The sequence below is a fragment of the Papaver somniferum genome, chromosome 7 (assembly GCF_003573695.1).
Source record: "Papaver somniferum cultivar HN1 chromosome 7, ASM357369v1, whole genome shotgun sequence".
NCBI lineage: Eukaryota > Viridiplantae > Streptophyta > Magnoliopsida > Ranunculales > Papaveraceae > Papaver > Papaver somniferum.
In genome coordinates this window covers 245,199,429-245,211,542 of record NC_039364.1, presented here as the reverse complement: position 1 = coordinate 245,211,542, position 12,114 = coordinate 245,199,429, and positions in this window count along the sequence as shown.

Sequence of the window (12,114 nt, the reverse complement as noted above, 5' to 3'; positions counted from 1 at the left end):
GGTTTAAACTTAATTAAGAATTCAGTCAAAGAAATTTCCTTAGTGCTTGCTTTACGGAATGGGTGTATTTGTTTTAGTGGAGAAGATTGTGATGGTCAAGAGAGGAAAATGTTTTTTAGACTCTTAAAGCACTGCAAGTTGTTACAGTACGAATTTTGTACTTGAATATTCTTTTGGAAGCAAGTTAGTTCAAATAATTCTTTATTCATATTATTTGTTTCTTCAGACTCATAGAGTTCCACCGGGTAGCAGAATGTTATTATGTGCATTGTTTTGGTGAAGAACTGTGGGAAATGGTCCCAAATCTTCTCCTGTCTTCTCCACTGAATATAATAATTTTTATTTATTTTTTCATACCGAGTTGTTTTGGTTGTTTTCATTGCCATACTTCAGTTTCATTTCAGATGACGATCGTATTCAACATGTTTATGTCATTGAGAATGAAAGGTTAATTATATCATTATCATTTTAATATTTTGAGTTTAATTCCCACTTTCTAAGATGTAAAAATTGAAGCGGGAGAAAGAAAAATCCATAAGTAGGTACTTGATCAAAGTCGTTGATGGGGTTCCACTACTATCAGTGTTGTTGCATAAACTGGGAAAGATGTAAAGAATCTTCGGCGACTGTTGCATAAAGGTGTTGCTGTCTTTTCTTTATGCTCTTAATAAAATCAGTGCGGATGGTCATATATGTGGAAACTCTATCTATTCTTTTCTTCGTTATCCATTTTTCTTAAGTTGTCTATTAAGGTATTGTTGTGTTCGCATAGGTAACAACCCCATACAACAACTTGGTGGAATGGTTTAAAAATAGTAGACAAACGTATCATTGTTTCTTACCATTTTATTGTGATTGTGACCTTGGTTGAATCTCCGCGAACTAAATTTGTGGTTTGCACAGAGCATTGGTGTAACTCATCTCCAGGAGCATTGGTATAAACCTTGATTCAACGGTGACCGTGTGAGCTTTGTATAATTCCCGTTTGTGTATATAAGTAACGGTGTTTTCCTTATCTGGATGCTTACATTAACCATAAACAGTTTTGAAGGTGGATAAATTGTCGTTACGATTAAATTTATTACTAACATTTCTTTTTTGTTTATGTAGGACAAAAATGGTTTTGAGTACAGCAGCAGGTGAATCGCTGTTGCCAACTCTTAAAAATGCAAAAACTCATAATCGTATTTATTTTTTAGTATCTTGTTGTGGCAGGCGGTGACCTGCGTGAGAGATGGGTATACCTTAAAACAGAGGTGAGTTTCTTGCCCCATGAGATATTGTTTTCTACTGTGACTATGCTTTTCTTACCCTTCTTTTCTTTTGATTTTTATATATACTAATTGGGGTATCTTGAACTTACAATACATTAGTTTCATTGTTTGTTGAAGTCTTCATTTAGTGAAGTACTTGATTAAACCATATAACATGTAGCTTTTGACATCTGTAGGTAGAAAATCGTCACCATTTAGTCAAGTTATACTGTTATAGGTTTTGAACAATGTCATTATGTTTGAATTTTCATGCTCAATGTGGATAATGCTGGCTTTTGTCTCCATGATAGCAAAAGCTATCAGACGAACGACGTTTTACGGGGACCCCAATCCGGCGGTCGGGATGCTCCTGATGGAGTTTTATTCTACCACTAGGTGGTGTCCGTAGCCGTCGGTATATCTACGTTGTTCCTAGCCGTTGGATCTCGAGCCCTAAAATAGTCTCGCATAAATGCTTTTTCTTCTTACCTGTTTTTCTTTTATCGATCCTTCTCCTTTCCAAAACATATGAAAAACATCGATCCATGGACTCACTCTCCACCTCCACTATCTGTACCTGCAACTGAAACTGTAATTCCAACTGCAACATTAACTCCTCTTCCATTTGATTCCTGTCCAAGTGACTCTCTCTCTCTCTGTCAAAATTGTAATGCCCTAGATTTTATTTTATCTCTTTTTACTATACTATCGAATTTTGGTGGGCGAAGACTGTCAACCTTAAAGGGATAAATGTTCATATAGATAATAAGAGGATGAGTTAGTGCACATCGTCGTAGAGATTATTTTTTTGTAGTTGACTGTATATAAGAGTCATATGTTTTCTATAGAAATCTGTATAAAGCTGGGGTGTGGATACGCATCACAGAGAAAGCTTTCATTACAAGTGGAAGGTGCTATTGAGACTAAGCTCAGTGATGCATAGAGATGAATTATAGCCATCCTGCAGGTGTGTTGCATGTTATATGTTTACGTGTTCTGTACTTCTGTTGATACTTCACCATAGAGCCTCCTAATGGAGGCCTCTCTATTGTGCATCATACATGATATCTACCGTTAACAATTTTTTTTTTTAAATTATAGTAAAACCATGGTTTGAAGTATGTATACTTGGTTATATCGAAAAAGCTTGAAAAGTCAAGTACTGTTCTCGAAAAATGTTGTTTCAGTAGCACCCTACTCTAAACATGTTAAAAGTTCGTGTGTAATGAGTGCATACTATTTTTTCGCTAAAATAAAATAATTGCATACTGCATAGAACTATATTACCCTCCGGATTAGTGGATCACACTACTACTTTGTCAGATGTTACGGTCACTGCTACCTAGATTGTCGCTAAAGTCTCTGCTATTATGCACTCAGATAGCATGCAGTAATACGCACTGCCAGCATTGCCTTAGTAATTTCTTTCAACGGTCTCATTGCTCTTAGCTAAACCTCAGTATCAAATCAAAGTGGTGTTCGGTTGATAAAGATCTTTACTCTTTTTGCTTATCTTGGAATATGAATTTGGTTACAATTATTTTACAGTTGGCGTATGAAAATATGTTACAATTGAACCTGTGACATTGAAAAGCATTTTGGGCCATATGGTAAGGTATTGCATGTCATAATCCGAAGGAACTTTGCATTTGTAGTTCAGTCTGAGACATATAAAGAAGCTACTAAAGATCTTGAGTGCACTCACACGAGGTAAGTTGGTTCTCTATATCTTGCTGCTGGATAGTTGATTTAGTTCCTAAATATTCTCCATTTATAATTTGTTTGTAGTAACAATAACGAGGTAAGATCCTGAGTGAACCAATGTGGTTTGTAGTAAGATGTATGGCAGGGTTGTCTCTGTTGAATGTAACCTCAGTATGAGAGCGAGCAAGGTGGAAGGGAATATAGTCATAGGATAGGAAGGGAATATAGTCGTTCTAGAAGTAGAAGTCCAGTGCATGATGAACACTAACTTTACAGTTCCGTTCCAAATAAAGCATACTTATTTGCTAGACACAAAGGGTTAATGTGAATCAATAACAGGTACTACTTTAGGTAATTAAAGTCAAGGAGGGATGGCTTTAATAAAAAGGTATCATCTGTTTGGAGTGTGGGTAATTTTATAGTTCAACTAACAGTGTTCAACTAAACAATGATTCTTAAATGTCATAGCCAGAATCATATATGTGTTTTTCACATTGGTTCACTCACATGGGTTTTCGTTTATGTGTTTGTGTGTCAGGAGAGACTGCAAGCTACCTCCAAGATTCGAATTCACTCAATTTTACGTCAAATATATTGATGGTTGAACATATTATTATTTATTGGTTGTATTGCGATAGCTGATTTTACATTGTTAGATTTCCCAATCTTTGCTTAGGTTTCTATAGATGAGATTTACAGCTTCAACACCGCTTATTTGCCTCCATAGTGGGTTTTTAGCATTCAGTCTTCCATGGGTAAGTTAACACTAAAAGGAATGGTGGAAACTTTTCGTTTTCTTATGGATCATAAGATCAATATTCAAAAACAGATCAAGCTCTTAGGTTTTTCAAATTTTATGCTATTGATGATTGTTATCTCTCCTCTTTTATCAGCTTGCTTTTTATAGAAGGGATACTGCAAATCGAATAGAAGAGAGGCTTGGAGTTGGTATCTTGGTGGTACGTTCTGCTAGACCTTGCTTTGGCCATTCATTGTTCACATATATATATACATACATTTATGTATATAAATGCTCATCACTTATTTGAGTTATCTCTTTTGTTTCAGGCCAGATATATAACTGTTTCACTTAGAAGAACTATTGTTTTTCCGTATGATTTTCTTGCACTTTTACTTGCATATGAAGAGGGATAAAGATAGTTGAACATACAAATGACAATCCCATGTCTTCATTTTGTTGAGTCTCAGCTTTTATTTGTTGGCAGGTGTAGTATCAATTTTGTTATAGTTGTGGAGTCCAATGACATCAGTCTCATGGTGCTGTGGGAGAGCCATTTGGAATAGCACTTGGCAGCTCTGCCGTAGGTAGTATGCTATTGTTCAATGTGGCATTGAACCATTTGGGTTGTTAACTGTAGCGTAGGGTTTTCGAAGCTTATGTATTTTGGTAGTATCAGGTTAGTTACAATCAGTTTTTGTTAGTTACAGAAACCCGCTAAGGTGCATGCATTTCAATTTAGTTATTAGTCTAAGCAACTGTCGATTTGTACACAGCAGAGAAGCGGAGAGGTAAGGCAGGGATTCTCAGTTGCAGGTCAGTGGATCAATTTTATAATGTTTACAAAGTTGCGGCATATACATGTTATCAGAATTTTGCTATCTCGGTTCTGTATATAGTATGTGTTTTCAATGTAACAAAAGCCTTTTAACCATCTAAGTTATGTGGATCCCATGGCGGGACCTTTTGGGTATCCAAACTGACTCCTGATTTATGTGCATGAATATGAATCTGTGGCGCAATGGTAGCGCGTCTGACTCTATGTCAGAAGGCTGCGTGTTCGAATCACGTCAGGTTTACTGTCCGACTTTAATTATCTTTAAGCCCATTGAATAAAACGCCTTACTTGCAAGAACATGAAAATCTTCAAAAATGGGGCTAGGTTTATTTTATTTCCTAAGAATCACATAGAAATGAAACTGCAACTAATTTTCCAAACGACGAAATTTTCTTTTGTTGTTATTAATTTTCTGAAGGATGCAACCATCATTCCAGTGTCGCAATGACATGAGTCGATGTCATGGAAGTTCCATTAATACATCAATCATAATGTTTTCAACCCATTCCTTCCATTTTATGCAGCAACCATTTCTATAAATTTTCTTGGGAGTGAAATTTTACTTGGAAAAAGGCATAGTTAAGTATTTGTTGTCTATCTAAAAATACATTTGCTTTTCTTACTAAGTTTGCGCTTACAGTGTGATATATAAGATTTTACTATAAAATGACTCTTATTTGAAATTCAAACTGGGGTTTTATGTTCTGCCATTTAAATACAACATATTGCCAGCTACATCGCATTTCCTTATCAACCTTCTTTACATTTTCCCTAGGTTATACAGTGGAGAAGAGAGTTGATGCGCACAAGGATGTTAAAACAAAAACTCTTATTTTTTACAATTATTATTTAATAGATATCTTTAAATTTTACAATTATTATTCCATGGATATAAAAACTCTCATTTTTTGCATTACCATATTTGTCCAATTGAATCAAACTAACTTCGTTAAGCATAGGGTAAGGCATGGAAAATGAGTCTCATTGACAACCAAAAACATATTGCACATTGATTGTTGTTGAACATCTTGATTGTCAGTTTACTCGGCCGTAGTCAAATTTTTTACTTAGCCCTATGTACTGAATATTTACCCAGGAATGAAAAAACTAGACTTTAGAATCAAGTAAACATCAGAAATATATTAAATTAAGAACCGTTATAACATGTTGAATTTTCTCTTTCAAATTAAATGGGCTTAATACGGACTAAACTATCGTTGAAAATGAACTTAGCATTTTTTCGTAATTTAATTTAATTAATAATACTTATATTGAATCACCATGGACAAAATAAAATATACAATGATGAAAGATTGAGCCAATGACATAGGCAGGGTGATGCCTAGAGACATAAGAAAAGGCAATCATTGCTTGAAAACAAGGTAATTAATTTTTTGTGAAGGATCAAGAGCTCTGATAGTGATGCTGGGAAAAACAAGAACGCATTAGACAACAAAATAAAGAGCAATCAATTCTTGAGGGATTCTTATGGGCCCTTAAACAAGAACCAAAATATTCTGATTAGAAGAAAAACCTGAGAACTTATTGGAGTATCAAGATCAACAAAACATTATCGATTTAAACCTTTGAGTCATTAGAATTTAGAAAAGAAATGTTCAAATATGAATTTGAAATGAAAAAGTAAATGGAAGATTATGCAAAAAAAAAAAAAAAAAAAGACTATGAGCTACAAATATTTAAACAATATAAAAATGAAAAAACTTTGGAACGGTATTACACTTTTTAATTCTTTGATGTTGCATGATTTTGATAAGGTTAAGAGCAACGAGAAGTATCATCACAACATTGGCATATTACTATAACATGACATCAAGATACGAATGAAGATTACATTGAATATGGGGAAGATAACTGCGATTTAACAATCAAAGAAATTGATAAGAACATGATTACATTTTTAGGAGATCAGGTCATAAAAACGGTGTTTAAACAACGAGCATGCATCGGTCTTTTTCTACAAGGTTGGTTTGAATAAAAACATTTACAAATACATGATCCTGGATAAGGTAAAATCAAAACAGAAACACAGGCTACGACGATTTAAAACAATTATAGAAAGGATACAACTGTACAAGAATAGTGAAATGCCCAAAGAGAAAAGCTTCGAGTTCATGGACGTGTCAAAAATATATTCATTCACTTTTTGTTATTTGAAATTCCCAGAGAAGGGGCTTGGAGTAATTTCTAATGGATCTAAATTATTTTGTTATTTTAGCCAATTTACATTCTTGACTAGGTGTATTATAACTTCGGTTTATATTCTTCACTTTCACATACGTATGGTTCACCGGGTTTTGGCCATGTAAAGACATTAACAACTTCTTGAACAACTTCAATAGCTTTTGCATTATTCACCTAATTATTTACCTTATTATTGTTGTGGTAATTTAAATTCTTATCCGTATCAGATTGTTTATCTTCGGAATAGATCTCTTGGATTGCTTTATTAAAATTTATACTATTTACATTAAAAATATTTAAGAAAAAAAAATCTTCTGAATAATTTATTAAAGAAAATACTGGAATTGTTCATTTGTTCGTTTCAAGTAAATAATTCAATTTTTGTTTAAACAACGATTCATCTTAATTTCTTCGATAAAAATAACAAACAATCCACTTAAAGTCACATGATAATTTGACTGCCATCTTTGATAGGTGACGTTCACGTTTATTCAATGGCCACCATTTAGTTATCCTGTATTCAATGAACCGACAATACGAGGTTTTTTTTTTTAGGATATCATCAATAGTGATACCTAGATGACATAAACCGAATAATATCACCCAGGATAAAAAAGAATTAAAGTAAAAACTCTTTTAATTAATACTCGATTATTTAATAAACTCTCTCAAATAATATTTTTGGCCGGTCCCGAGTCAGGGACAATGTGCCAAATTAATAATTCGCTAAAATTATAAGATAATACTTTTTTGATTACCTATGTAAGCCCCATATGAAATATAAATTAATAATGTATTATATATATATTCAATACGTTAATGATTTATAAAGACTTTTTGAAAAATGGTTCAATTGTCTTCCTTTTTTTTTGCTAACCAATATCGCATTGAATTTCATCTCTATTTTTTCTTATCATTGATATTGATATTGTGTTTATATAAGAAATTAAATATATAATTGCATATTATGTTTATAAAAATATGATTTGATATCGGTATTGTATTTATATAGGAAATATAAAAGATATGATATGATATTTTGTTTGTATAGAAACTAATTATTTGACATGAAATTTATCTATAAATTAATAAGTATTAATATATCGGTTAATTAATATCTTGCTTAATTAATAAGTTTTGATGGTCCTGCCAACATTAATTTACAGAGTTTCTACTGTATTGATATTTTACAATATTTTTACGGGACAAATCAAGCTAAAAATCAGGAGTCTGATACCAAAGACTACGAGTTACTTGACACTAATCAGAGATTGAGCCGGGCCGTAAGGCCCTGGTGATACCTATATCAACATAAAAAAATAATCCTTACAAAAATTATTGCAGTACCAAGTTTTAGACGTATATAAATTACTAACTCATGAAAAACCCAACTAACATCCTCCCTTGAAGTGAAGTCAAGTCTACTGTGTCCGTTGTCATCAACTAACAATACCCAAGACAACTTAAGCTAAAGATTGAGTCCCGGCCCAGGGTGATACCTAGTAAAATTATGAAAGCTAATTAAACTATTAATCTAATGAACAACGCACCAAATTCTGTAAAATGAAAACAGAATCCAGTCAAATCGAGAGAATTATTATTATCACCATAATTTTCAAGATTATTATTATTATTATTACCAAAATTATTATCACAAAAATTATCAAAATTATTATTATTATTGTGACACCATGATAGAACCAAACAAGATGAACCAATTACTCAAACAATTATTATTATTATTATTACTTTCAATTTCACTCATCAATCATCATTATTATCGAACAAGGTGGTAAACATCGCATGACTCAATATGGAACTGCACCGGACAATACTGCAAACTAGCTATTTCAACGATATGGATTCCATCTGACTACTGACTATTGTGCATATGATGACCACGTAAACACACTGCTTATGAGATGCTTTCCTAGAGATATTAACTAGAGATTATGATATGACAAATATTAATTAATTGCTAGTGCAAAGAAAAGAAACAAAAAGCATGATCATTAAAAGAATGAGCAACAGAAACTATATGATGACTCTAACCCGTAGCACTACGAACTCAAAAAGATGAAACGTATGATTGGACAAATCCACTTATGCCGTAAAAGAATGATAACTAAAACTATCTTAGCATGTGATCAGGATGGAACATACCAACATATATTCAAACTTACGAGCAGAACGTCCAAGGTTGCATAATCATACTTCAAACAACGAAAGAAAGCAAATGTCTTCATTATTATTTAAGTATAATCATCATCTCTTACACATATGCTCACAACGAGTTCAACGTTTCAGTATTACCTGTTTTCGCAAGTAGGTGATCACGATGTTACTTAGACTGGAAAGATCAACAGCCGCTAGTACTTTCGCGAACACGATCGTATCTAAGAACAATCCAATGCAAACCGTTCAAATGCCCCCTAAGACTTCCATATTTCTCATATTTCTCCACTAAAAATTTCCTAAAAGTTTCTCTAGTTTTCTCCCTGTAATGTGCGATCAGAATTTTCTTCTCCTTTTCTAAAACTCAAAAATGACATCCTATTTATAGCTTTCTTCCGTCATGTACGTCCAGTACAAAATTCGGAACAAGTGGGTACTTAGTAGATTTTGGCTCAGTTTGGTGCGCGTCCTACTCACTTGGACTACAGGACTAATGGGCACCAGTTTAGCTCAAATTTAACACCTGGTGGATGTACTATTGGTCTTAACCGTGGGCATAAGAACGGTGTTTGCCTAGACCATATTTCACGGAAGTACGACTTCAAATTATATACGAAATTAGGGTGTCTACGGTTGCCCCTCTTTGACAGAGGTGTGCGTGCAACCGAATGACAAACCGAACGCCCAATTTCGTACACAAAATGTGCCCCTCAAAAATTGTTGAAACTCCCTTGAATTATCTGAGTGACACTATGGAGTTCGCCCAAATTATCTATAAATATTGAATTTTACGCATACATATACTACCTCATGACTATCTAATTAAGTTAAAAAATTTGTAATGTTGCGTAGCCAAAACAAGCAAGTACTTACTTACCTTTCACAAATATTCTCACATGGCATGCCCTCTTATTTTGCCATGATCAGGTACATGGAAACTTTCCCTTTATTTGTTGTTGTAGCCGACTTCTGCTTCACATCTTCCCAACTTTCCTTATTTTAATATTTATGCCTTATTTCCAAGTTCCATGTTGCTGTTGTGTATTCTCTAATAGCCGTAGGTTCGTCAATCCTTTACTTCCTTGGAGCGCAAAGTTTAAAGGAGACGGTTCCTCCTTTAAAGCGCAAAGTTTCTCGCGAAGACTTATAAATTGATATTGTAGATTGAGTCTTACCAATCAAAAGATCTAAGAATCAACGAATTGGAGACTACGCTTCACACAAGAGGAGAATGATTAGTAGTACGTGCCTTTAAAGAAAATAATCCTAGGAAAATAATAGAAAATTCTATAAAGAAACACAACAAAATACAACTAATTGTGTGGAATTCTTGCCTCAGTCAATCTAAACTGTGTAATTTAATATTATTATTATTTTTTATGTTTACCTAGATTTTTCCTCATTGGCTTCCACACAACTAGAGGTTTTTTTTTGTCAAAAAATGAGAATCATACAAAAGCCTTGGTGGGTAGACTAGCAACAAGCTGGGCTCCAACACCTTTTTGAATAGCAACACCTAGTCTATGAAAAATAAAACTACCAGAACCACTACTAGCATCATTACTAACTAGACAATTTTTCAGACGCTTAAAAAAACACAAAGTATCTTCGACGAGTTCTCCCAAAGTAGAGAAGGCTAAAACACCCAGACCATAGCCATGTGAAACACATTTGTCCAAGTATTTAGTGTGTTTATGCGAAACAACACTCGAAATAGCTTTTCCTGGAACGAATGATCGAATTCCTTTACCGGTGAACGGCGAGACACCCGTGACATCCATACAGACACCTTTCCCATTTTCCTAGTTTGGAACAAGAATGTCAGCAGGACGTAAATCCTTACCATTGTCAGACAGAAACCCCAGAGAAAACTCCTTAAACACATGCACACCATCCTTGTAACAAATATCAGCGATTATATCACGTACAAGATCATGTCGAAACTTAACTCCAACATCTTTAGCACAATGAAGCGCATGGTCCCCAAAGATATCCATAGATCTGTTATAACTAGAGCACAAACCATTCTCAACAAACAATGGGATACCAAGGCGATAACAAAGAACAACTCTGAACTGTCTTGGCGCGAGGCATTGGTTAAGCCCACTAATCGACACGGCTAATAAATAGTCATGTGCATGTTTAACCTGGTTACACTGCCACAAAATGAAATCTCTTGCAGACATAAAAAATTGGTTGGGGATTTGCTTCTTGATTGCATCAAAATACGTAACTGCCAGGGAGTGCATAGAAGGGGGGGCAGTAGCATTGACTCAAAAAGTAGAAGGCAATCCACATACCTGGATAAAATTCTGAAGAGCCAACTGATAAGCAGAACCTTTGATTATTGAGAATAAGTCACCAAGGATCATCTTTTGTACCGAAGCCGTCTGATTCTGAGAAGCAAGATAACAGTAGGTACGAGTATCTGTCGTGGTATAGATACCAAGGACACCATCCTTGATAGGAAAAGTAGCTAATCTCTGCTGTAAAGGTACAAAAACCGCGCCATCACCAGTGACTAATAGTCTCAAGTACTTGAACAAATGGTCATCAAAAAGCTCAGTGGCCTGTTGTAGGGTTGCAGGATTGGTACACTATAAAATTCTTTTGTCAATATTTTTAATTTTTTTTTTGAAAACATTATAAAATTGAAAACAATAATACCTGATTATGGTACAAAGGAGCCCAACTTCCTGATTACCATGTAGGGAGGGCGAACACTGATATTACGCCGGCACCGTTGAATTTTCAAGAGTCAATCTGACCACTTCCAACCATCCCCAATTGTTTGATGCTTTGCCCAAAAGTTCCCGAGTACATATATGATGGCTTACCTTCTTCTATCCTTGTTTCATCATGCGACTTAACACTCTTTTCTAACTCCTTCAATTGTTGACCATTTCCCCTTGATGCTTCTTATTCTTCCTTGATTTCTTCAAATGCCTACCAATTTTCTCAGGTGGCTGTTTATTAACTACACCTTTTTTTTTTCTCTTTTTTCATTCATTATTATTTTTTTTTATTTTTTTTAATATTTTAATTTTTTTTTTAAAACACTATAAAATTGAAAACAATAATATCTGATTATGGTACAAAGGAGCCCAACTTCCTGATTTACCGTGAAGGGAGGGAGAACACTGGTATTACGCCGGCACCGTTGAATTTTCAAGAGTCAATCTGACTACTTCCAACCATACTCA